The 26,988-nt window shown below is 33.0% G+C and overlaps 1 pseudogene; it reads left to right on the top strand.

Annotated features, from left to right (window-relative positions):
* The window catches only part of LOC108722047 (uncharacterized), a 56,754-nt pseudogene that overhangs the window by 23,499 nt on the left and 6,267 nt on the right, over positions 1-26,988 (top strand).

The following is a 26,988-nucleotide window of genomic DNA, read 5'->3' on the forward strand; positions in this document are numbered from 1 at the left end:
GCCGCAGCAGCCAATCTTTTCTTTCAGTGTGTCATTATTGTTTATTGTTTTTATTAATATTTGCCAAAATATTGCCAAATTTTTTAGACTAATCTTATTTCAGCATTAAAAAAGTAACGGAAAAATAACGAATTGTTACCTTTTAAGTATTGATAACGATAACGAGTTACTTGTGAAAATCAATAACTATAATAGTAACGGTAACAAGTTATTTTTAAAAAGTAACTTTCCATTCTCTGACAGTAACACACAGTAGATACGAGTTCCCGTGAATATAAATATGCGTTGCACGCAGGATATGGAAACGTGCCTCGTCATACACGTCGCCATGTCGAAATTGACAAGTACTGGAAGATATGTTCCACACCGAGGCGGCTCTCATGTGCACCCGTGACTGCGTATATGTCACGAACGAACGAAATCTGTCGCTCACGCGGCTGAACGTCCTGACCAGGATAAGCAAAAACTGATATCGATAAAACCAGACGTGTAATTTCGGCGAACTGGTTACGCAACTACCCAATTACGTGATACATGCGTTCGTGTCGGATTAAATATCAATAATTTTTATAAAAGTTGAAAATATCTCCGATTAGTCGTAAAAAAAATATTTATCAAAGAAATCGATCATTTAATTTTGTTATCATCTAAAAATCTTTCAAATATAATTTATGGTATGTCTCTTTTTGATATTTAAAGCTTCAACAATTTCGTAGTACGACGGTAAAGAAAAAGACTAAAGAATATACTGCGACGAAATATTAACAAATATAACACTGATCGACACCATTTTGGCCTTAAAGTAAAGACGAAATTGTTTCTGATAGATTTTGATGCGAATTACGAATGTAATCCCAAAAATGTCGTACTATGTCAAGTTTTTCAGATAATATATTTTAATTTAAAAGTGCAAAAAATGAAGTATACTTGGTGTAGAGAAAGTACAAGAACTCCTAAACCTCTCAAAGAACTTGGGTTAAAGAAAAAAGATTCATTTTTAAAGATCATATATTAAAAAGTTTATTACGATTCTACCAAACCTGTGAAAATTTGGAAAAAAAAACAATATCTAAGATTCTTTCCACTACTTATATAAGTAGTAATCAGTGCATCAAAATCTATCAGGAACAACTTCGTTTACTTTAAGGCCAAAAAGAGGTTGAATTTTTATCAACACGTGTAATTCTTGTATTGTGCGAAAATAATTTCTCGGTAATGAAAAATTTCTCAATTGGCTAGTTACATCATAAAATTACAGTATACCAAAATATATAGTATTAAATGTGTCAAACGTTCTAAATATTATGATCGTGTCAGAATTCATTTACTGGTTTATATTAGATTTCGTGACGCGATTAATACAGTTCATCATCTCTCTCTTACGTTACCTTATCACTGATAGTTTTCATGACAGACATATAATGATATGATAGTACTTCTATTTATTGATACAGCACATTAGAGTAACGCAATAACAATCATTTAAAATGATCCTTCCAAGGATCACATCATAAGTAATGATAGCATCTATATTAATCTCGGGTGTCAGAACAGAATTTAATTTTACGATATTCATGTAATAGTAATTACAAGTAGTCATCTAGAATTTCGTCCGCAATTACATCGTTTTAGGAATGTGACTCATGCACAGAGAAAAACGTGTCAGAGTTCGGTTGTCATGAGATATATAATTATTCGCGAATCGCTTTACGAACAGAATTTTCATCTCTATGTAAGATATAATCGCATATTAATGCATCTTTAGTATTTCCATGTAATTGTGAAATATAACATCCGGTATATGTTGCTGCCAGACGCCCATCTCGTATTTACGAGCGGTAAATGTGTAGACGTATACTTTATTTTCGTATGCGTAATAAATGCACCACGAATCTGCTCGTATCTAAGTTTGTACGTATAAGTCTATCTTGGTTCTCAAACGTTTTTCGATCGCAATCACGCAGCATATTGGCAATCAGATATACATTGAATCAACTAACTTTACATAAAATTAAGGTATTAATAAATTTGCTTTCAACAAAATATCTAAGATTAAAATCAGAAATTTACGTTTAGTAAAATTTGTAACGCAATTTTTGAGAGTCACTGATCTGACGCATATCAGACACATACAAGCGTATAAAACTCTTACAGATTGTACGTTGATTTCTTATGTGTCTTGTATGCGTCATGTATGTCTTCATAAATCTTCATAAATCGTCATGTCAGATACTTCAGTATTTCAATATGCATAAATATAATAAAAAATAACAATATGTTTTAATATCACGATTTACGTCTGTATGTATAATTTTAAATATAACATTTACAGTTTTCCATGAATACACAAATATCATTTATAACCTAATAAAATTAGTAAGAAGATATTATATTTATAACATATAATACAATTTGTAATATACAATGTATATAAATATAAAATACAATGTATAATACAATTTTAACTGCTAAATATTTTCAACGTATATTTTAGGTGGAGATGACAGGGCTCACGGGTATTATCAAGTTCGATCATCAGGGATTTCGCTCCGACTTCGTTCTAGACATCATCGAGCTGAATAACAAAGAAGGCTTGAAGAAAATCGGTACTTGGAACAGTACCAAAGGTATCAACTTTACGAGAAGCTACGGTGATGTTTACAGTCAAATCGTTGAAAACTTGCAGAATAAGACTTTCATCGTGACGACTATACTGGTGAGTGACATTTCTAAAGAATACGCGCGGCTTTCCTCCTTCAAACATCAGAATAATATACCTATTGAATAAAACTTTCATCTTCGAATACGAACGCTTAAGTTCTGTTTCTTTGAATCTTATAAATAATTGGATAGGTACTATTTAATTTGGATGAAGATAATATATAATATGTATATTGCGCTTTCCTATTTTTTAAATAAATTTTGTTATATTTTATAAATAGCTTTCTTTCTTCCATTATAGAAGAATAAGAAATACCAATTAATTATACGTAAATTAATTTATTAAAGCACTGCACTATTTCTACATTAAATCTACTAAATTTCTTTTATCTTATTAATATCTAAAACTGTATTTATGAGATAAAAATTTATAGAAACTTGTAAATAATTAGAAATAATTATGTAATAAGATAAAACTTTAGAAGACAAAAATTACTTACAAAAAGAATCGCACCGATTTGTTCCCCTTCGATTTTGATGAGCTTTAAATATGTTATTTTTTATTTTCACAATATGCCTATATTTTAAGGGGTAAAATAATTCTTAGAAAAAAATCGGTTATTTCGAAGCGAGTATTGTCGAAACTATGAGAGATAGAAAAAAAGTTTGAAATAAAAGTTTAATGGTTTTAAGAGTACTTAATAATTATAATTCAAAAGCAATTTTTTAAAGTTTATTTTTTACAAATAAAAAATTTTTAAATAAATTTTTTAAACAATTTTAAAGTACTCTTGAAACAATTCAACTTTTATTTCAAACATTTTTTCTATCTGTCACAGTTTCGACGATATTCGCATCGAAATAGAATAACTGATTTGTTCTAAAGGTGTTTCATTCTTTAAAAATGCAAGTAGGGGTACGTATAAAAAATACATACCTTTATTTTTTATCTAAAAAAACGATACATTTAAAGCTCATCAAAATCGAAGAGAGATACTTCCGTGCCTTTCCTTGTTAGGTTGAGGTATAAATTTTGAAAGCATTGTGCGAAAAATGTCGCTTAGAATAAAAAAAAATCCTAAACCATTTATTTCGTTTGAAGACATGTCTGCAAAAATCGTTCGTGACAATCGTACACCTGACTCGGAAATCGTTGCTTCAATCGAAGCGCGAACAAAACAGAAATGTCGCCACATTTAAGCGGCAGTCACAGCGATGTGGAAAAATTTTTTCCATCCATTAGCGAAGTTTGTGCGCTCGTTAGCTTCTCGCTCCCATTTTTTCCTAGCGAGAAAAGAAGAAGACAAGAAGGAAACACTAGAAATCTAATACGCACGTGATTTATTGTTGAAGTTTTCATGCCGATCAGTCACATTACTTATTCTCACGCTAATTGCGACGACAAATAATGTACTTGGTAATGTATTAAGTACCTTGAAACTCGAGAAAGGGACGGCAGCAAGTTTCTCGGTGAAGCCTGGCATGATAAGAAGCGGGATACATCACGTGAGAATCATTCTCGTAAAAACTTCGATGTCATAATGTTTCTTCTCGATTAGTATAGCGAGATCCGCAACTAAACGGATCTATCTAATAAGAACATACAACATGTTTTAGGTATACGCATTACAGAATGCTCCGTGAGACTTATATTAAATGTTAAAAGAACAATAAATAACAAGGTCCATAAAGATATGAAACGTATATTGATGTGTTTCTATTGTTAGGAACAAACACTAATTTTTTCATAATTTTTCAATTTCCATCATTAAGTATTTTACCATTTGTACTTAAATAGTAAATTTAGAAAAAATCAGACTTATTTGATCACTAATTGTACGTAAAATAGCGTTATTTGCATATTTATAAACCTTAATATTTTTCCAAGTCTTTTAATAACCAATACGTATAGCTTTGTACTAAATCTTCTAAGCTAATCTCGATATTGGTACGAACGTCGCTAAGATTATTACTGCAGATATTTAAACTTCACTGGCGGTCTCGTCGAGAGCTATCGTCGATAAGTTGATTGCTCGTATCGATAAACTCGTAGCGTTCCTTTAAACGCCTATATGCAGCACAGTATTGACAGCAGCTCATTACCTCATCGCAGAGCGCGCCGTATTGTATGCGGAAGGACTCGAGCGAGAAGCTTACCGGAAACGCGCAATTCGAAGGCTACAGCGTCGACTTGATTTACGAGATATCGCGGCTGCTTGGATTCAATTATACGTTCCGGCTTGTGCCGGACGGACGTTACGGCTCATACAACGCGCAGACGAAGGAATGGGACGGGATGATGAAGGAGCTGCTCGAGCAAAAGGCCGATCTCGCGATCGGTGATCTCACCATCACGTACGATCGGGAACAGGTTGTGGACTTCACGACGCCGTTCATGCCTTTAGGTGAGAGTCAACATTACGAATGCAGCAAATATCGCTGCGATTTTACGATTCACATAAACATGTTACGAAAGGAGTCGTAAAAAAATATGCCATTTTACGTAAATAGTTTAAAATGATGTTATAACATTTTCTAACGAACGTTGCCATGTTTCTATAGCCTTGGGCAATAAAATGTGGAAAAAGATAAACACATTTTAGGCAAACACGTTATTGATATCAAAGATATAACTACTTTTTACCAAAAATACTATTTAATTACGTTTTTGCATAAAAGTCAAAAATTTAAAATTGTACTTCTACAAAAATAATGGTACGTTACAGTGTCACAGAAGCAAAATTATCATCTCAAATTAAAATAACGGGATAAAATTTAAAATACATAGTGAGCAATCTTTGTCCTGCATATCTCCGAAATAATTTCTCAGACGCAATTTTGTGAGCTATTATGTACCTTCGTAAGCCATAGGTGGTCGTAACGAAAACCAGAATAAATCTCACGGGTGATTATACTCGGTCCACTGTGTCCACACATCAATGCATTCTACCTGTGGTCTCCGCCGTGGCTAAGCATAAAATGAGAATTTTGAATTTCCAGGGATCAGCATACTTTACCGCAAACCCATAAAGCAACCGCCGAATTTGTTCTCGTTCCTCAGCCCTCTTAGCCTCGACGTTTGGATCTACATGGCAACGGCTTATCTCGGGGTCTCCGTGCTCCTCTTTATATTAGCCAGGCAAGTGAAACCACTTTAAATTCCTCCGACAAAACGTCGTGACACTATTCTGGAAATTTGATCCCTTATCTAATCGATGCGATCGCGTCTCCTTTAGCATGATGCATCGATAAATTAAATACGAAGGAAACGTGAACCTATCTTACTTCGATGATTTTTGTACGTCTTTGTCTCATAAATTTAAATAATCGATCAAAATTTTAATTTATATCGATATTTATGTTTCTTAATTTTCCACGATGAGAATATCTAATTAGCAATTTAATTTTTCGTTTTGTTTCGAATATAATTCTCGCTGTTGTTTCACATATTGTATTAGCTATCTCGTGCAAATCATTTATAAGATTGATAAAAATTTGTTCAAATAATATGTGTCAAGATGAATTTGTTATAAGATAAATGCAAAAATTCTTAAGGTAGACCTTTTATATAACAAAAACGTTCAAAGTCATTGGATTAGAACGTATTTGGAATCGTTAAGTTTAGATTCACGCCGTACGAATGGTACAACCCGCATCCGTGCAACAAAAATCCGGACCGTCTGGAGAACCGCTTCAAGTTCTTTAACTGCTTGTGGTTCACCATTGGCTCCCTAATGCGGCAGGGTTGTGATATTCTGCCAAAGTAAGCCCTTTCACGCATCGAGATAATGATCTTCATGCGCAAATAGGTGCTCATCGCATTTGTTGCATGTCACACTGATAATAATTATCTCTTAGCAAAACTAAATACTTATTGTCTTTGCCTTCTTCGTGTATAAATCATATGAGCTGTCGATCAGTAAAAAAACATAGGTAGAAATAGCCTCGAAATGCCAAATTAAGCAATTGTCGTATTTCATCAAGAAGTACAGAGAAGAGAGAGAGAGAGAGAGAGAGAGAGAGAGAGAGAGAGAGAAACAAGATAGAGTATGTTATATTATACTTATAGCTATACTACATTATTCTTAAATGTGCACAAAATAAGATAAAAAACAACACTAAAATTCATGAAGTACAATCTTGTAGAATTAATTTAGAAAATTAATTAAGTTTCATATGATTAAACAATAACAAAAACTGAGGGAATAAAACGATAACCTGCCATAATAAAATAAATTCTCTTTATCCCAAAAAAATTAGATTTATGTTAAAATAATTTTTTTAATTATATTTTTATCATTTGGACTAAATAATGCGAATAATTAGATATATATATCTACATGTTTCTTATTATATAGGTATTCTTGTATTATTCATGCAGATTGCTTTCATTATAAAAAAATTATATCGCTTCAACAAAAGATCTTTGGTTCACTAATTGCACAAAGCATATAATTTCACAAATTTATATCGTCAATTTCAGAGAGTGACAACACAGACAAATTCGCGGATAGGTGCACGCTTTATCATCTAATCTCGGTCCTTCCCCTTTCACCTGTCCGCAGATTCAGCCCCTACGAGTGGGAGAACCCCCATCCATGCAACGGGCAGTCCGAAGTCCTCGAGAACGAGTTCACCCTAATGAACTCGCTCTGGTTCACCATAGGCTCTCTCATGCAGCAAGGCTCCGATATAGCGCCGAAGTAAGTTACTGAAGAAGCACGCAGTGTATATAAACATGGAGTACGACAATGTAGAATCCATTATGTCGCTGTCACCAGCGTAAAACTAAGTTTAATCGTATGAGGGAAGTGAATGTACAGCGCGTTATCGTAGATTATGCAAATGATGGAAGAACCGATAAACCTGCCGTGCTATATCGTAGACTTGCTGCAACTGTTTGTACACCAAGTATACCGGAAAACGTGAGAATTACTTGACAGGAATATATTCCTTAACGGCTTTTGATGTCGACTCTTCCCTTGAAGAATAATGAAAATTTAATCGATGGCTTAATTAGGAATCTTAATTAAAGGATTATAGCGAATGAAGCTGCAGCAGTATGTAACAAAACTTTACTTTCTAGTTAATTCGAAGCAGACTCTCTCTTAATAGAAAATTAACTTTATACGGAAAAGCAGTTTAATATTCAAAATTAAAAGGTTCGAAGTTAGAAAGCGAGTAAAACGCGCTCTATCAAAAATATAATGGTTCTAAAAATTGTCCAGAATTATATCTTTGCAACGCGATTTCCGGTGTGCCGTATACAAATGCGGCAAAATTAATCACAACGCTTTGCTTGTACATGGTTATCGAAATGCATGATATTGCGTGGCATGCACTGAAAGCTTGGAATGCCCCTACACAAGTAGTTTCCAATAATTCCACGTGCTCGTTATACATATAATTGCGTTTATGTATACTCGCCAGTTTTCGCATGTAAAATAATTCGCCCGCACACGTTTCGTACATACCTTCGTTCCCGCTCGCCAGCTTCCGCATTTGCCATTTAATAGCGAACGCGAATCATTTAACTGCGAAACGGGTTATACCCGCAACGTATACAGCTGGCTCGTTACATAAAGCGAAGTTGAACTTCCGTACGCTCCATTACCTCCGCGTAAAAGGCACAAAGTTACCTTAGAAAACTTCCTCGAACAGCAGGTGTCATTGATTTCTTTTTCTACGATTCGTATTTTCGACACGCTCTGCTTTATCGAGCACGAATCTACACGAGATGGTTTATGCGGACTACTTTGTGCTCAAATTCGCATGCTTTTCCGTTTAAAGCGTCTTGCGATAGAAAACAGAATGCAGCCTTTGATCTCTTACCGTAGGGCCGTGTCGACTCGCATGGTTGCCGGTATGTGGTGGTTCTTCACGCTGATCATGATCTCCTCTTATACGGCTAATCTCGCGGCTTTCCTCACCGTCGAGAGGATGGATTCCCCGATTGAAAGCGCCGAAGATCTCGCTAAGCAGACGAAAATCAAATATGGTGCTCTCAAAGGCGGCAGCACAGCGGCTTTCTTCAAGGTGAGATTAATACTTTTATATACATTATTCATTGTGTTCCCAAAAATGACATTGAAGCGTTTTACATACTCGTATTTTTGAGAATTGTAATATTTATTCCGAAAATACGAAAGAACTTCGGTTTTTTTAATAATGTTATTCAATAAGATAATAAAGCTATATTTAAAAAAAAGTGGTCGAATTAATCTGAAATACCTATATAATAACAATAATACTGAGACTGTTTGATAAGATACCTACCTATAGACGATTCATAATTTTCGTTAAAATAAAGGTTGCATATATTTTTGTTGCGATAGATATATTTGATTGCATAAACTCTTGTGAAAATAACAAAACTTTTGGTTGCAATGTCAGATTATTTAATTATGATAATGAGAGATTCTGTTTAATTCTATATATACATAAATACTCTTTTAATACATACATGTCACGTTAATTCATGCATTTTTCCCGTATAGTCATAACTACAATAACCATATACTTGAATATTATTACTACACTGTGATGGAAAAATTTTTAATATTTGTGATTATAATTACATGTTATTATTATTATAATTATTACGCAGCTATAATATTAGTAATAATAACTATACAGGGTGTCCCATTTTAAATAATGTATTAAGATTTCTCGAAAACTATGATAGATACGGAAAAATGTTTCAAACAAAAGTTGTATGGTACGGAAGGGGATACATAAGAAGGTACCATTGATTTGATCTTGGGTGGCGTCACCAAGGCCAGGTTACGTCGATTTTTTTAAATGGAACCCCCTATTTTTCATTGCATATTCTTGTAGCTTACTTCGAGAGCTTTCCAAAACTCTATAATAAAATATTTTTTCATCAAGTACATTTTTAGTTATGATGCTCGAAAGTTACGGTACCTCCGGCATTTAGCATTACGCAAGGTATCCGACCAACGGCTAAAACCTCTTGAATATTGTTCAAGATCATGTCCTGGATAACATTTCAAGATCAAGCCCATTAGAGGTTGTTCCTCTCATTTTCATTTTTGCACTAAAAACTCCCTTTTACGTAAAGAATTTATCATAGTTTTCGAGAAATCTTAATGCATTATTTAAAATGGAATACCCTGTATATATAGTTCTATCAATATGTATATAGTTGGCAACCAAAATTGACCATTATAATTACTATCATAAAAATGACTATAAATTATATAATAGTTAAAAATGAAATATAAACTATAGTTATATCTTGTTAATTCAACCGTGGTTGTTTTTTGTATACAACTGCAGAAACACTAAACGGAAAGATTAAATAGGATAGTATATTGTTATCTCAAGTCCTGCAAGTAATTGAGTTAAATCCGCTTTTGGCGGGCTAAGAATCTCCAATCGGAGCAAAAGCGGAACCGCAGGATGCGACCGAGAATATTCTCCTATTAATTCGAGAGCGCCGATGCGTGCAATTAGGGATGTAAGCGAGACGCGATATCCTACCCCGAAGTAAGGCATGCCTACTTCGAGGTTAACCGATTTCCACTCCGACGTTCCACCGTTTAACGGCACGCGTTCTCAACCACGAAATTCTCGGCATGATCTAGGATTCCAATTTCTCGACGTACCAACGCATGTGGTCCTTCATGGATTCGGCGAAGCCGTCGGTATTTACGGCGAGCAACGGTGAGGGCGTGGATCGAGTGATCACAGGAAAAGGCAGTTACGCATTCCTGATGGAATCCACCTCCATCGAATACGTAATCGAAAGGAAGTGCGACCTTACTCAAGTCGGCGGTCTCTTGGACTCCAAGGGATACGGCATAGCCATGCCGCCAAGTAAGTGTTAATAGAAACGCTTTTATACGTGTGCATTACATGCCACAGAAGGAATTGCAATAAAAATTCATGCGATCCATACAAACGCGCTCTTAAATGAAATCGTAAAAGCATAAAAAGAAATTCGATGATTAAAATGTGAAGGAAAAGATAAGTGAATGGGAAATATCAATATGAATTTCTTGAAATAATTTTTGTATCTCTTAATAAATCAGTGTAACTTGTTAAAAATATTGCAAAATAAAAAAATAAAATGTTTTTGTCATTAAATATTTTGTTTTTATTATTTGAATATTTTAAACTATGTAGTATATGTAATGCTCAATCATCACGAAGTAATTTAATACATCGTTGATTTGTGATGGTCGAACAAAAATCAAATATGTTATAATAATATATACGTTCCTCACATACACACACACGCGCGCGCAATAGTTGTAAATTTCAATGCTATGCTATTCAATGCAAATGCTACAGTGCTAATTAACTTTTTTGCCGCATCTCAGCAATTCAAACATATTACTCCGCAATATAAACACGTGGTGAATCAAGATTTTAGAATAATCGATGAATGTGCAATATGTGGTCGAAGTATTAATCAGTAATCAATCGGAGCATTAAAATCCACAATTATTAAGAGACATATCATTACGTTAGTTACGTTGAATCTAATGTAAATGAACGATGTATTAATATATACTTCGTATTAAATATTAATATTAACTGATATATTAAATGTCAGATTTTTCTATGTTTAAATAAATATTATTATTTATTCCATTCTCCACTTAACCCATTCTGTGATTTTAGTTTATGTTATATTCATTTCTCTTTTTCTCGCTTGGATATTATTATTGGAAGTTTAAAATTATATGCACAACTTCAATAATTTAGCAAAAAGAAAAGATAATTTTATTTATCAATTTCCAACGTTACAATATTTCAATAATTCTTATTAATGAAAGTAGCGAACATGGAACATTCGGAAGAAAAAGTGTCTTCGATCAATATATTACAGTATAAAGTGCTTATATCGGCCTATCAACTCTTTTGAATAAAAGAAATTCCCATTCAATTAAAACTTCTTCTTCACGCAAATGAAATTCTGATAGAAAGAAAATGCAAATCGTTCCCTCCTTGCATCGAGAGATTCGCACGAGCTAGTTGGTTTATCTGCCACGCTTATCCCGAGAGATCGAATAAAATCGCATTGCCGGTCCTTGCTGATCTCGCGGCTGCGCGAAAATACCGGTCGATAGCAAGTGTCGTCATGAAGGAAGCACGATCGCGCGCGGTATTGCCGGCAAAACGTTAGCGCGAGGGAACGATTGCCACAACGGTACTTCCGAAAGTTGCGCGAAAGTACGACGCTATGAGGCGATAAAAGCAGCCTAGAAGGAGTTCCTCAAAACGACCTTGGAACTTCAGACTCGCCATATAGAACGGCCATAAGCGAGGCTATCTTGAAGCTGCAAGAGGAAGGGAAGCTTCACATGCTGAAAACGCGCTGGTGGAAGGAGAAGCGAGGCGGCGGATCTTGCAGGGTGAGCAAATATGTATCTTAAGGCGAATTTACACGGTTTACTTGTAATCTCAGAATGTGCGAGTCTTATGATAAAATTTTAGAAAACTTGTATAAAAACGATATTAACTATGAAAACTTTAACTCAGGATGTACAGAAAAAAGTTAATTTGAAGAAAATCTGGAAGAAAAGATTTGACAGAAAATGGATATCTCTTTGTATACGAAATGAATATGAAAAAAGAAATTGATAATCTTACTTTAACAATAGTCTAGAAAAACATGATTGAAATAGATACAGGATACTTATTAAAAACACAAAAACAATTTTAATTACAATAACTGCCTTTTATTTTTTATGGTAATCGATAAACAAAGGTTTATTGATCTTCATACTTTTACATTGAATTCCTGTCTATTTTAATTAATGACTTTTTTTATTGTAATTTTTTTATCGGTTATATCCATTTTAATATGTCTTGTAAAAGAAAACCGTGTGTGAATTCGCTTTTAATCCATCATCATTTCCCTCACTTTTCTCATGAAGGATATTCTGGCACGCTAGCGCACTCAAGAAGTGCGCGCTCGAAATTCTTGTGCCAGACTCCAGCAACTCCCTCATCCGTCAGAGAAGAGAGGAGTTGCTGGAGGTTGAGGCGGCACGCGAGGAAGACTATTTCGCGAATTCACGAAATCGGGGTTTCACCAAGCTCGCGATCATCGTTGCGCGCACTGCTATTTCTCGCACAGCTACGCCGATAAATTCTTCCGATAATTCACCGGCTTCTCCTCCCTCGAGCAAACTTACCGCAATTTGATGGACGAACATTAGATGGATGATTATAACGAGGAATTAATTCGATGTTAATCTCCATTTGCAACTGTTGCAAAACGCTAAAGATCTAATAACATTTAAGTATGCCTTCAAAATTACAATTATTAATGTTGGTCTAAAAAAAAGAGTATCAGTAGAGTAAAGAAAGTATAATTTATATTTTTAACACGTTTAGAATATAGATTTTTTTCTATAAGGTATAAAATATTGATCAAAAGATTGAACGCTTTAAAACTGCGACGTACCGATTAAAAGATATAACAATCAATATATCGGGGTACTAGCGAAACAAAAAAAATTCCATGATTTTTCCTGATTTTCCTGACTATTTTTTAATTCTCTGACTTTTTCCGATTCTTCAATTTTTTCTCGGTTCTTCTTAACCGCTTACAACCCTGAATATGCTATTTACTCTCCTCTCAACGCTTTAATCCATCAGCCCAAGTGCGAGTAAGCACGATCAAATTTTCGCAATATTATCCACGACGCGCAATCCTCTGCGAACCGCTTCAATAATGAACACCAAGCGCGAAAGCCGCGTGTGCATTAACGATGTGCACAACAGACTAAACGCGAAAACCACCGTTTCCCCAGCGGTGCATTACCCATGCAGCAGGTTATATTCTACCTGTAACCGTCCGCGTTAATGTGCCACAGGCTAATCGATGTTTCTCTCACGGTTAGGACGACACCTCGAAGAGCAGCTCGGCGGCGAACGAGCTCGGTCTGGCGAACGTCGGCGGAGTCTTCGTAGTGCTAATGGGCGGCATGGGTGTTGCCTGCGTGATCGCAGTTTGCGAATTCGTGTGGAAGAGCCGGAAAGTAGCCATCGAGGAGCGGGTGAGTGACGCGAAATAGCACATAGAGGAAGATCACGCGGTAACCACGTCGGAAATCACCGCCTCAGGATCCGCCGCTACACGACTCGATCCTGACGCGATCTATCCCGACATACCGCGCGAGTACATCAGTTGATGTTCGCACGATGGTGGAGTTCCTCTCTAATGGTCTCGATACAGAACCACTCGGGTCTGATCGCTCGCACGATTCGAGACCCTCGATGATCCACGGTATCGTCGGCGAGATGATTATTGATATAATCAAATAATTGATATAATGAAAATTATAGTCTTCACGCGTACATAATTTCCTTCATTTTTCTATCACTATCGTTACCGCCGTGCATCGTTACTCCCATTCGTCATTATCCTCATTGTCTCGTTTGATACGCGAATATCGTCGTTAGTCGGACAGGCAAGACATTCGTCCGTCCTCGCTCGTTACTGAGAACATATCGCTTCAAGTCTCTACGTTGAAAAAATGCCCAGAGTATTCGTGACTTATACAAAATCCAAACAATTCAAGCTTTTGAAGTGTAAAAAAACATAGCGAGAAAAATTACTAGAAATTTATTTCTATTAATTACTAGCGTTTGAAAGAATTAATCCTTAAATAATTGTCGCACTTCTTTTCAAAAATTTAATTTCCATAAATTTTGAATTTTAAACTATTCCATTTCAAACTTATACGTTTAAATACATTTTGTTTTTATTATTTTAATGTTAAAGAGTTATGTCGGTTGTTTTAATTTTGAGAGATCTATTAGGATACACAAATGAACAGAAAATCATGTTTATTGGCATTATATGAGACTGTTGTGATTACCGCAGAGAGACGCGGCCATAGAAACGTAGTAAACTTGATGAAAAAATTTTCCAGCGAGATTCGCTCGCGTTGGTCGGGAGCAGGAAAATGGAATTAACGTATGCAAAGTCTCGTGCTGCGCACTCACGATGACCGGCACGCGGTTTAAGCAACATGTATTCGTGCCAACGTTTACATTCAAAGGGAGAAGCAAACAGACAACTATTTGAGGAGGACTCGTCGAGGAATACGAATATGCTTTGCGCGGATCATTCCCTGCGTACGCTAAAGCAAACAGCTCTATGAGCTTTTACGGAGAGACGTCGGTATTACTCTGTCTTCTTTCAAACACTCCTATAGAGAAGCATGGTGAGGACGAAGCCTTCTACAAAAATTCAAATCGGTTGAAATCGATCATTTCGATCGGTTCGAACGAGATTCACATCCTGCGATGAATAGAACGGCTTTCGAACAGATCGGATGGCATACTTGAATTTTTATGATATGTAAGGCGTTTTATGTCGTTTCATATTCGTCGTCATCACGATCGACATCACAATATTGAATATAATAGACAATATATCGAAAAGATAAAAAAAATGTTATGAACAAATAATTACAATAAAAAAATGTATTGATTATTATTTTATTTTTATTATACATGAAATCGGCCTCTATTTTTCATCGTAAAAGAATGATCAATCACGATAAAAAACTTACGCTCACATAAAAAAATTACGATAACAAACAGTACAATAGATAATTCCAATATGCTTATATTATAAAAAAACCAATGAGAAAGCATGATAGAATTAAAAATTATTTTTGTTTGCTTTCAAGTAAACATAATTAGCGCACATTTTTTTCCCGCTTTAATTATTGCAACAATAACTAATATAACGAATCTGACTCGGGCATTTTGGTGTTCTGTTCTAGAAGCAGAAATCCTCGGGGAAACCGATCTGCGAAGGTTTTACTGATCTGCACTAGCGACGGTATGCGCTGCGCTGCGAAAAAACAGATTCATAAACTCAAGCCGTACCTCAAAACGTATCCGATCCGAGTTCAGTGGACCTAAGGAAGAACTCCATCACGAGAGATCGGAAAACTGTATAAAGATCATAAAATTATAGGAATAAACGAAAATAATCGGACAAAAAAGCAACAAGCCTTGATCTTTCCAATTTTCCTCCTAAAATTTTATCAAATACACTGACAATTTAATTCAATGAAATAGTTTGGGAAATACAGAAATATTTCTCTTTAAATTACAGCGCTCACAAGAGTATAATTTGTGCAATATTTTGAAAGTTAGACCAATCAATCTATCTCTAAAATTATACAGAATATCCCAAATTAGCAATTTAGAACACTAAAATAAGAAAGTTCTCGAAAAATTAACTAACAATAAGATAAATTAAAAAAGGTATTTATCAATTTTTTTTTCAAGCTATTGTGTTTGAGATATATATAAGACTTTAAAGCTAGCAACCATAAACTACGTTTTTATCACCTGTCATACAGTCACTAATACTATCGCACGCACAATTCATAGATTCAAAATTAGTGGCTGTTTAAACCTAATCTGTGACGGCTAAATTTAAACTCTTATATCTCAAAAATTACCGCTTGAAATAAAAATTTATAAATAATTTTTTATTTTATTTTTCGAAAAAAATTTTCTTTTTTTTCTTTCTTGTTTTGATGTCAAATTCTTATTTCTGTTCATGGTGACCAGACTACTGAAATTCAATTAATGGCAGTACAAATTTTTCAATAAAAAACGTATAATTGTTGCGATATACGTAATAAATAATCAGAGTAAAAAATGACATAAATGAAAGATTGGAAAGGTCAATGTGATTGCCATTTGCTCATATCAAAACTTAGATTAATAAACGAAGACTTTAAACCTCGCAATAGGAAAGGCCATGTCCTTCCTCGCGAAGTCGCAAACGTTTCAATCGACATCAAAATACTTTAAAATCAAGACAAAAACCGCGGTGTTCACAACTTAGTAGTGCTGCGGAAGAACTTTTGAGAACAATCACGATTTTATACCGGCTAGATAGTGAATGTATAGTATACCAGATTATGAGACATTTTACTGTAAATAATATGTAATTGTCAAAGTAATCAATATGCGATCGTAAGTTTGTGTGGAAGTCCGTACGCTTCTCGAGTTGATAATGTTGTCATAAGTGATATTCCGAAAGAGCAAGTGGATATACGGGAAACTTACCGCGTTCTTATCAAAATTGGAGTATTTAACAATTTAATAATATTATAATAATATTTAAAAATATATTAATTAACAATATGTTCTCTCGATTAATTTAAAATAATATTGTAATAATAACAATATTTTATATAATCATATAAAATATTATTATTATTATTAATTATATGTATATGAAATAAGAGTATATCTCCAAATTTTTTAAGATTATTCTTGAAACTCGATCCACTAATATTTTTTTATTTTTATAAATAAGAATTTCATTAAAAGATATTATAATTACTAATTCTTATCTTTTTATTTTATATGTTGTGATATTTAAAACGTTAATATAGATTTCAATAAAGAAATTAACCAATACACAGAATGAGTAATATTATGTTAGCAAATAGTCATCTTTATCCACATGCAGCTTTCGTCGCAATTTAATGTAAATTTCCGATCCATGTAAAAAGCACGCGGACTTCCAAAATTTCGTTATTGAATAGATAAATCTTTGTGTCATGGCGAAGTAACTTGTATGGAAATTACGATTTCGAAATGTTGCATTATTTATAGCCGTAAATGAAATTGAAAGGACGCGTATTGTGTGACAGTTTAGTATGACATTGTTAGTTGTGTCGCAATGTTTCTTGCTTCTCTCTCGTCACGGATTCACAGGAGGTGAGCACATTTATCTATTATATTTTTCATTGTTAGTATTGTATTAGATCTTTTCTTAAAGCTATAAAAATTATATAGTATTAAATTTAACATCAAAAATTTTTTGATGTTTCTGAACAAGATAATAATTTATTTACATAAATTTCTTTGTTTGCAAAAATTTCGTTAAGATTTTTTATTAAACTTTCCTAAAACAATAATTCAGATCTGATTCATTAACACAATCTAAATCTTTTATCTCAATTGTGTCTTCTGTCATTTAGACCATTTATTATAGATTTTTAAATGATAGTTTTTTAGCTCAAATTTATTGAATAAAAATTACCTTGCATTAACTTTCACAATTGCATCTTTGTAAAGAAAGCGCAAACTAATAAAATTTCGAGTTTCAATGTTTTGAGTTTGAGCTGAACGACTCGTTTACGATTCAATATGTGAGCTTTTCGCAATCGTCTTTTCATGGAACTTTCAGAAGTCCGTGTGCTCGGAAATGGCAAGCGAATTGCGATACGCTTTGGACTGCGGCAACGAAAATAAAAAGTCGTCGAGAAAGGCGCTTTGTCGACGTCAGGGGCAACATTCAAGTCTGTCGATCGTTTCGGAGAAGGGCAAGTACGCGGCGTGCAACAAGTACAAGCACTTCGTTGGAAAAGCACCTCTGACGTGAACAAAGGGATGGCTGAGCGGGAAGGCCGAGTGATGAATTTCTTTGCAAAGTTAATTGTTTCCTTGCTCACGTGCGAATTAAAATATATATGATGGATCAATTCAAATAAGGACGGAATGGTCCAGAAAAAGAAATTTGCTAAAAATAATTCGCAAAAATAATTAATTCTGATTGTGAAATCACTTTCAGATGTAACAAAAAATATAAATTATTCTCAGACAATTGTAGCGAGATTAAATTTTGTCAAGTATCAAGTCAAACACAAATTTGATATTACATCTCTTGATAGGAAAGAAAAAGAGAGAACGCGTCGTCGAAAACTTTTAACGTCAGTAAAATCCTATAAATTCGTTGTGACGAGAATTCGACGATGAAATTCAGAAACGATATTTAAAAGGAAACAGGGACTTAATTCTAATCGTGTACACAGTCTGTCCTTTTTTTACGAATCACCGTTGAATAAGATAGTCCATCATCTAGTTCCTCGTAAGATCTGTTGAACGTTATGCATGCGAAAAAACGAGCGAATGAATGAGAGTCACGTGGAATTGAGTGATCTTTCATCGACGTTAAAGATGCACTATTTGTTATCACGTAAAGCATTCTATTGAAATCAATCCGAATATTGTCATCCATGAATGTAAAGTTATTTGGATACGATGTAATACGCGTATATAATAGCGATTTCAAAGGTCTACACGTGATATATAAATAACGCGAAAGGATTTTCACGCATTCCATAATCTACGAGACCAGAGGTCGAATTCTTGAAATACATCCCATACGAAACTGTACGAAAATACTATAGCATACTTTACATATGTTATAGATATTTCCCTAGTTTTTCGTAAGCGTACTTTTTAAGAATCAGGCCCCTGATATCGTAAATGATCATTTGCACTATTTTATATCGCAATATTAATGTTTCGTATGTGTGATTCGCGATAAGTAGTTACAATTTTTGAACATATTTTATCTAAATTTATTCCTATTCTTAGCTGGTCTGACGGGGTCCATAAGGTCATTGAAATATTTGAATACGCTGTAGAGTTTATTGTTTAAGCTATTCTAATTATTTATATAGACTATGTAGATAATATATTTCAAATCGTATTCACGTAATGCATTGTCGATATTTATCTGATGCAAAAGACTTCTCTACTCTCCTAACAGGATTATTTTCAAAAAATACATGTCGTTATTCTAACTGATGTTCGTTCGTTCGATTAACGTTTCCGTTTAATTCGCGTTTATGCGGACCTTGTGAACCAAGCAGTATTCGTTTGAGTCTTCCCTCTAACTTAAAAAGAGAAAAATGTAATGGAAACGAATATCGCGATTCCAGTCTAGTATTTAAACTCTCGAAAATGAATGCTATATAAATCAGAGTATGAATGTTCGACGCCGTGTTAGAAGAGTGTATGATATTCCAATAGTTTGTACGCGGATACTATTTTAAGATCGAGCGTAAAAGCGAAGAGAAGCGCAAAGTACGTTATGTTTCTTTTTCTCCTGTACTTGCACCTTCCATAAGGATTTTGTTTCTCTCGACACAATTTACCGAATTCTGAAAAGCAAATCATAGAGTACATATAGACACATGATATATACATATACACATACGTACACACATGCACATATACACAATATACCAACTGTAAATATCATCGATACTATAACATTCTTGTTACATATTTCCGTTCATATGTCACGACATACGAGTTTGTTAAGAGCCTATCGCGATTCTACTTCTTATATAAAATGTAATACAAGCATCAACACATATTAAACGTGAATAAATTAATCGTCTGTAAATTCTCATTCAAATGTTCTCTATTATAATTGCCTTCATCACACCTTTTTTCCCGATTGACCGGCTATTGTTATTTAACTCTATGACAATCCCTAACTTATAACTACATTCTTCTCGATTATTTCTAAATTATCCTAACAAATAATTAAATTATAAAAAAATATTAATTTCTCTCTCTTAAATAAAAATCAAAATCTTAATATTACATTATAAAAATGCTAATGCATTTATTTCGTATACACAATTCATCAATTTATATGTGAGTTGTATAATATATGATATTTATATATTTATATCTAAGAGATATCCAATGTCAATGATAAATTAATCACAGGGCCACATATACACATCAGCATTTTAAAACATTACTTATTAAATGGTCTTAAAACAAAAATCAACTATGAGTATCAATCTAAATGTAAATTACAAGATTAAATAATTAAGGACACTAAAACAATAGCGCCTTTTCTGCTATTTCCAAGAAGTAATAGCGAGATAATTATAATTTCAATTTCACATTAATTGGCTCTAGTTATACCTTTAACTGCGATTATGACCTTGGTTTGCATTATCCATTATGCAATTAATTTCTCTAACATCTAAATTAATATGCTAAATTAAACGCTCTCTCAACTCCACCCTTAATGTCAGTATTAATGTAATTAAAAAGGAACGTAGATAAATAAAAATGCTTGTACATGACGCATTGCTACAAATACTTTTAAACAATTTTTTACAATAATAATTACAAACGATATATCTAAAAAACTGAGAAAATTTTAATATCATTCAAGTATTTCTTTTTTTTTAGGAGATGGAGGAATCATTTTGCAACAATTCATTGTAGGCACATAGTACACAATTGGAAAATTTGTACTACATTTAACATATTTCACGTGTTCCAAATAAATACAAAATGTTTTTTTACTGTGTAATCTTTTATATCTTTACAGAGTTCTAATAGTGATGAAAAGGTAGAAATTTAAGAGATAAATATAAAAGACACAGATCTAAACAAATTTGAAAAACTATTTTTTTTTCGATTCTTTTGCAGCTTGAAATTAAATAGATACTGATCTTAGAGACCAGTTTTGATTCAGTTTACATTCGTAACCATTTTAAAAATTATAATATATCAAAAACAATATAAAAAAATGTTTCTTAAAAGATTAAAATTTTTCAAAATCTTAGATTTCTACGTAGTTAGCATGTAATATGGTACTGACGCTGACCAATTCTTATCGTTTCCCTAAAAGTACCATTGCGTATTAGATTCCCACTCCATCAGTCTACGACGACGCGGACGACAAGCATTCTTCGTCACCACGAAATCTGGGAAGGGAGTTTAGAGCATGCGCTGCTAAGATGAGCCGCGCGAGAAGTGCCGTTCGGATTTAGAGTCGCGTGCCGCGCGAGTTTCGTTCGGTAAAGCATCTCAAAAAGTTCCGTACCAAGTGGAACGAGTCGCAACATCACGTTTTTAGGTAAGCCCTTGTAAGCCCTTAGAGATGATTTTCTCGCGAATAATTCTTCGTCGTCTATCAGTTAAATCCCGATACGTACTTCTTCAGAACTCGCGTATAATTCTCTCCTTTTCTCTGCTTTTATCCCCTCGCGAAAAAAAATCTTCCACCCCTAGAATATTCAGCCAATAATTGAGTTTCAAACGACTAAAGTAAAACGAGTTTGGAGATCTTGGACAAATTTGTCTTTTCAAATTCGATGATACGTAAGGCTACACATTTAATATATTTCCTAGAAAAATACTCTCGAATTTCCTAATATTACAGTAAGTATAAAACAAAAAAACAGAAAAAAGCAAATACAGCAAATTAATTCTTAAAGCTTGTAGGAAAATTGCGTGCAAGGTGATTTTCTATAAAAAAATATTTTTGATTGTATCCCGTTGAAATCTATGTCACACGGTGAACGCGACAAGCACCAGTGGCGGCGGCGATGCTCGGCGTCTAAATATATCGACGTGGTTATGCATTCTATTAAGATTTTCGTTAGTTTTCCATGTTGTGCCGATCTTGTGTTGGACCATCCAAAAACTTTAATTACAGGAATTCGTGAGGTCTAATGATTTATTCCGCGTAATGCGAGTGGATGAGCCAATACATTGCGAAATATCTAAAACCATCGTGATAAATAAGCATGAATGTGAGAGCCTTGAATGAATGAAAAAGAACGCACCACAGACTGCGTACACTTGGCATGATGACAGTAAGCATACGTGAAACTTCGTGGAAATGCGTGTGACGTCGCTAAAAATTCGTACTTTCAAGATAGACGCTGGGTATTTCCAGCGAATGAGGAATATTTACGTAGTTTTAAGAAATTAATCTTTTCGAAATCGATACCATTGATCAGAATAAAATAAAGTTATTATTTAACATATTTATAAGTACATATCTAAACACTTGTTCAAATTTATCTCGTCGAAGATTTAAACGAATATTTAATTATTATCAAATAATTAAGAATACAAAAGAGTTATTTTGAGAAAAACTTTGGAGGATTAAATTTTAAGAATGTAAAGCAGATGAATACTTTTTTTAGCCAATGTAATTATTTTCATGATTTATATTTGAACAGAAATTTAATTAATATGTCTAAAATTATATATAAAATTATAATTAAAGTTTATTTTATTATAGAAACAATCTTTTGACAGTGAAGAAGATTTTTATATGATATAATTAACTATTTTATTTAACAAGTCGATCGAAATAAAATGCGCAACGTTTTATTTACATTTATAGACAATTTGGGACAATGTCTCTTACATATTTACAAAAAATCTATTAAATTAATGTATCAATCACTAGAAATCAAATAAAATAGTTAACTTAGGTTAATAAAATTTAAGAAAGGTTTAAATTTATATACAAGGATTTTTAGATAAGTAAAAAGGAATATGACAATTTTTGCACGCAGGAATTAAATTATAGAAATTAGAATGATGAATAGCTAACATTGCTTGTATAAATATGTTATATTATTGATTTATTTTGGCACATGGTCTGAGAATCGCTGTAACAACATGTAGAGAGACAGAAAGAAAAAGAGAACTTACTTTCACAACAGATAAAATAAACTCGGAAAAGTAACGTAGAAATCTTTGAGATAGATCTCAGTAGGGATTTATTAAGAGTATAAGCTTCAAGCAAATAACTAAACTCAATATTAGAAGATTGATTTTAGACGGGTCTAAATATTTATGCGCAGCGAGAGTGATTTTCAGGCGGCGCGATGCCTTCTGGTTAGTTTATATAACGTCGGCTAGTTAAGTGCTCGTTCAAAACCTTTCCATTTAATTATACGTACGTGCCATTTATATCTGACTTTGTTGGATACACATCTGCACCTGTCAAGATGCTCACTAATAGGCTGATGCATTTTAATATCTATTCATTGTGTGTACACAGAATGACTATAAGATGGTGGCCAAGCCTCTACTGATATTATTGTCGATATTCCTGCCTTACATATGTGCGCAAGATTTTCCAAAAAAGATTACGATAGGTAAGATGAATGTTCATTGACGTAATTGACGAATAAAATGTGAATAAAATACGAAAAGACATTATTTACGTATTTTATGTTTTGTTATGAGTTTTAAAGTCTATAAACAGTATACAATATCTAAAATCTAGAAGCAAGTATAATCCTTATAATATATCAATCCCTACAATATCAAAAAGTTCATCAATATTTGCTATAAAAAATAAAGTATTACTTTATAATATTTACTAAATATAACAACATATTTAAATCTTTCAAACATTCTTATTATTAAACTTGCGTAACACGATTGGGGTTAATCTATCATTACTAATATCTTTAAATATTAAAAGAAATATGTTGAAACAATCATATTGAGTCAGAATTGCATACTGTTAATGCGTACTACTTTATGGAAGAGCTATTTTGTGAGCTATTTCAGTCATGTCAGTGAAGTTCGATTTTAAAAAGAGACGGCTATGTATTTACAGTAGGGCTATTCGATCAAGATGAAGCAATCCAACAGATGTTCGAATTGTCAGTGGAAGCTGTGAATAAATACAAATATGAGGACCAAGAACTTTCAAATGTATTCTTCACATCGGAAACGGAGAAAATTGAAGTGGACCTATTCGAAGTATCATCGAAAGGTGAAGCTGCTAGTCAATGCTAAAGTGATGTGTGTTTGATATTGGATCATATTATTCAATATATCACACATTTAATATTGAATATCTGACTATTTATAAATCATCTAAGAGCTAAACATCTTGAACCAAAATATCTAACAAATGAATTGAATATTAAATGATCACATTTTCGTCTTACTAAACAGATACAGCACAAATTATCTGAACAATATTGCAGTAACATTGCAACGCTCCAACAATATTGTAGTAATATTACGTTGTAGCAATGTTGTTGTAAGCTTCTGCGCTATATAAAAATCTTCTAATTTACATTTTATATGTTTAAATAAAACGTATAAATATAACTCATTGTTGTAAAAAAAACTATGTTTTTACACTGCACGAATTTTCCTAAATAGCTAATACTATAATAGATAATAAATAATGATTGAATTACTTTTCCGGAAGTGTGATCGAAATAATATGTAGCTTATAGTTGTATTACATGAATGTATTTTCATACAACTTATTTTTCAAAATGTTTAGTATGCGATCTGCTAAATCTGGAAATAGTGGGTATTTTTGGACCTCAGGAAAAAGTAATCGCCGAGCACGTGCAAAGTATATGCGATATAGTAGATGTACCACACATCTCTGTGCGAGAGGATCTTGACCAATCCTTCGAACCACGCGGAATAGGTCTGAATCTGTATCCGCACGTGAACTCGTTATCAAGAGTAAGTAATTGAAGTTTGAAAGATTAATATTATAATCGTATTAAAATTATACTACGCTGTAACTGATATAAATAATATAAGTGAGTAATATAAACAATAATATATACACACAACTGATTTTGTGTGTTTAAAAAAAATTATTTTCTCGAAGAAAAAATTATCCATTATCTGTTTATGTAAATATAATATAATCTTTGTCTGCATTAACCAAAAAAATAAAAGCTAACAAGTTATTTATGATTACTGCAGTAGAACAGTGACATATATGTTTTTTAATATCCTATGTCCTAATTATAATTCTTTTATTTAACCTTCCCTTATTTTATCTTAATTTTTACTTTATTCGATGCGTTCTTATAATATTCACATAATGATCATCAACAAAATCTTTACAGATTTATAATCAACTAGTCACAGAGTTGAAATGGAAATCCTTTGCAATACTGTACGAGAACACCGATAGTTTGATTCGCATGCGTCTCCTGTTGAAGCGATGGGATGCACATGGCAGCTCTGCATTTATATATCAGTTAGGCTATGGACCAAATTACAGGTATACAATGACAAATATTTAATCTTGCAAATAAGAATCTCAAAGATTTTTTGAGATTCCCACAATGACAGAAAAATTGGTCACCTTCTTGTCAATATTTACCATGATTAATTGATTTTCATATTTATAATATGTACGCACAAGACATGTGTATGTGACATTGTGACAATTGTCAATAGTTCTTATAAACATAAAAAATATGCCTATTATTTGCTTATTGTTTCAACATTAATCTTTTTAATTGTCTAATATATTATTATAAACATATGAGTATTTTTAAATTTCATATTAAGAACACTTTCCGAATATTCAGACTTTTATACTTTTTCTAATCATACAAGACAGCTAACTTTCAGTGAGTGACAATTATGCCGAAAGTAATTAAGTGAGACTAAAAAACTCGGGGAATTTAATTAATTGAGAAAATTTTCGAAGTAAAAAGTTAGTTAATTGTACAGCTTGGCATCGAATCTTATGTAGGCAAGGAATGCAAGAAATCAAAGCAACGAACATAGAAAATATTATCATCGACTGTTCATATGAAATTCTCGACGAGGTTCTGAAGCAGGCTCAACAAGTCGGGATTTTATCCGACAAGTACAAAGTCATTGTCACCTCACTGGTAAGGCACAAGTTATTATATTATAAAATGATAGAATAATAATAATAAAATTGTTTCGCAATAGCATTTTGCTTGAAATATACATCATAAATATAAACTATACTTTCGATAAAAATTCATATTCTATAAAAAGTATATGAATGATAATACTTGTTAGCAGAAGATAATTTAGTGAAATCTAAAGTTTTATTACATATATAAATAAAAATTTTGCTTAAAAATTGTAAAATTATAAGACTGATATATGCAAATGATAGAAATTTTTAACAATTGATTTAATGTATTCATTAACACTACAAATGTATTAAATATCAGTTTGTTCAAACTTTATTAATTTATAATTTGAATTTTTAAGTTTGTATGACATTTAAATTACGAGTAAAAGCTTAACGCGCGTATAATCCGAAAAATCCAACAATTAAACATAATATATGCCAGTAAATGTATATTGCATGCAGGATCTGCAAACTTTGGATTTAGAGCCATATCAGTTTTCTGGCGTTAATTTCACTGGCATTCGTCTCATCGATCCGAAAGATTCGACAGTGCTACAAATTGCGAAAAGGCACGAATGGTGTCTAGACAATCCTTCGCAGCTGCGAGTTGAACATGCGCTCATGTACGATGCAGTTCAATTATTTGCGAAAGCTTTCAAACAATTGGAGGATGCTACAAAGGGCAATGTCAAGCAATTGTCATGCGATGGTAATAGCAGATGGGAACATGGACTGAGTTTAAGCAACTTTATGCGATCGGTAAGACAAGAAAAATGCCTTAATTTAAATATTTTAAATATTTCTAATATATTAAATATTTTAATTAAATTGTATATACACATAAATTTGTTTGAAATCTATTGCCATTCTTAAAGAACATTAATAAATAAAAAATACAGAAATTGCTATATCATAAAATTAATTCAATAAATTCAATTAATATCAATTATAACGTATAATAAATCAACCTAACTAAGACTCCTTATAAATCAGAAAACCAGGAAAGAACAAGGGCAATAGGAGTCAAGCGCGGGAGACGTTGCGCAAATAACACGACTATC

The sequence above is a fragment of the Mycetomoellerius zeteki genome, unplaced genomic scaffold (genome assembly GCF_001594055.1).
Source record: "Mycetomoellerius zeteki isolate Tzet28-1 unplaced genomic scaffold, Tzet1.0 scaffold191, whole genome shotgun sequence".
In the NCBI taxonomy this organism is placed as follows: domain Eukaryota; kingdom Metazoa; phylum Arthropoda; class Insecta; order Hymenoptera; family Formicidae; genus Mycetomoellerius; species Mycetomoellerius zeteki.